Source organism: Carlito syrichta, unplaced genomic scaffold (genome assembly GCF_000164805.1).
Source record: "Carlito syrichta isolate Samal-C Ts95f unplaced genomic scaffold, Tarsius_syrichta-2.0.1 Scaffold303190, whole genome shotgun sequence".
In the NCBI taxonomy this organism is placed as follows: Eukaryota; Metazoa; Chordata; class Mammalia; order Primates; family Tarsiidae; genus Carlito; species Carlito syrichta.
Genome location: NW_007247286.1, coordinates 47,237 through 49,545, shown reverse-complemented (window position 1 = coordinate 49,545; position 2,309 = coordinate 47,237).

Sequence of the window (2,309 nt, the reverse complement as noted above, 5' to 3'; positions counted from 1 at the left end):
ATCCACTCACCTCAGCCTCCCAAAGGCGCGGGATTACAGGCTGAGCCACTGAACCCAGCTGTTTAGTCGGAGTCTTACTCTGTCACCCAGGCTGGAGAGCAGTGGCACATTCACGGCCACCCCAGCGTCCACTCGCTGGGCTCAGGTGATCCTTCCACCTTAGCCTTCCAAGTAGCTGGGACTACAGGCACGTGCCATCACACCCGCCTAATTTTTTGAAATATTGTAGAGGTGAGGTCTCACTAAGTTGCCCAGGCTGGTCTCAAACTCCTGAACTCAGGCCATCTTCTTGCCTCAGACACCCCCCACTCCGCAAAGTGCTGGGATTACAGGCATGAGCCACCACACCCGACCTAAATATGAATTTTAAAAATTGCATCCAGGCCAGGCACAGTGGCTCAGGCCTGTAATTTCAGCACTTTGGGAGGCAGAGGCAAGAGGATGGCCTGAACTCAGGGGTTCGAGACCAACCTGAGCAGTATGGCGAGACCTCGTTTCTATAATAAATCAAAAAATTAGTCAGGCACCTGTAGTTCAAGCTACTTGGAAAGCTGAGGTGGAAGAATCACCTGAGCCCAGCAGTTCGAGGTTACAGTGGTCATGAGCATGCCACTGCACTCCAGCCTGGGCGACAAAGTGAGACTCCAACGCAAAAAAAAAAAAAAAAATTCATGTTGAAACTTAATTGCCAAAGTGGTAGGGCTTTTATGAGATGATTTGGTCATGAGGACTCCTCCCTCATGAATAGGATTAAGACACCCAACTAATTTTTTTATTTATTGTAAAGATAAGGTCTCACCATGTTGCCTAGGCTGGTCTCGAACACCTGGGCTCAGGCAATCCACTCACCTCTGTCTCCCAAAGTGCTGGGATGACAGGTGTGAGCCACCGTGCCCGGCTTGGGATTAAGACTCTAATAAAAAAAGGCTTCATGCAGTGCTCTAACCTTTGGCTCTTCCTTCCCTTCTGCCATGTGAGGACACAGCATTTGTCCTGCTTGCAGGATGCAGCGACAAGGTGCCATCTTGGAAAAAGAGAGCAGCCCTCACCAGACATCACACCTGCTGACACCTTGATCTTGGACTCCCCAGCCTCTAGAACTGTGACAAATACATTTCTGCATTTCTAAATGATTCCGTCTTGGACATTTTATCATAGCAGTGGAAATGGACTAAGACAAAGGAGAAATGAGTAACTTTACAATAGACAAACCTGGCAGACACCAACACAACCATGTGATCAAAGTTAATATCACGTATTTCAAGACCTACCCAGCCAAATGTGGAGATTCACATCTGTAATCCCAGCACTTTGGGAGGCCAGGGTGGGAGGATCACCTGAGCACAGGAGTTTGAGACGAGCCTGGGCAACATAGCAAAAGAAAAAAAAATATGTGTATATATATACACATATATATATATATATCTCGGTATGGTGATACCCGCCTGTAGTTCCAGCTACTGGGCTGAGACTAAAGGATCACCTGAGCCCAGGAGGTCGAGGCTGCAGTGAGCCGTGATCATGCCACTGCACTCCAGCCTGGGCAAAAGAGTAAGACCCTGACTCAAAAAGGAAAGAAAGAAAAGATATACCTACATCACATGCCATGAGATAGAATGTACTAATAGAGCACAATTCAATTCTATAGTATTCTTGCCAAAAATGAGTAACTTCAAACTAACCATCACAAAACATCAGATAAATGCAAATTAATTGAGAAGTAGTCTACAAAATAACTGACTAGTACTCTTCAAAAGTGTCAAGTTCATGGAAGAAAAAGAAACTTGAGAAATTGTCCCAGATTGGAGGAGACTAAGGAGACATGACCCCGATGGTTGCCAGCTTCCAAGAAGCAATATGGAGAGACCCACATGGTGAAGAGTAGATGCTTCTAGTATTGTGTGGGCTGCCATCTTGAAAGATCTTCCAGTCCTAGTGAAGCCTTCAAGTGACCACAGTCAGCTGCCCTCATAACCACAACTCCTCAGACAGCCTGAGCAAGACCCACCCAGCTAAACAGACCCCAAAATTCCTGAACCACAGAAACCAGGAGAATAATAAAGGCTTATTGTTTTAAGCTTTGGGGATCACTGTTATACAACAACGAATAACTAATACAGAAAGTATACAAAATTTGGAACTACTTCCTGAATTGGATTCTGGACCCAAGAAAGAAGATTAGTGAGGCCATTGACACAATTAAAATAAAGTCTGGGCCAGGCTCGGTGGCTCAGCCTGTAATCCCGTGCTTTGGGAGGCCAAGGTGAGTGGATTGTCTGAGTCCACGGGTTCGAGACCCACCTGGGCAA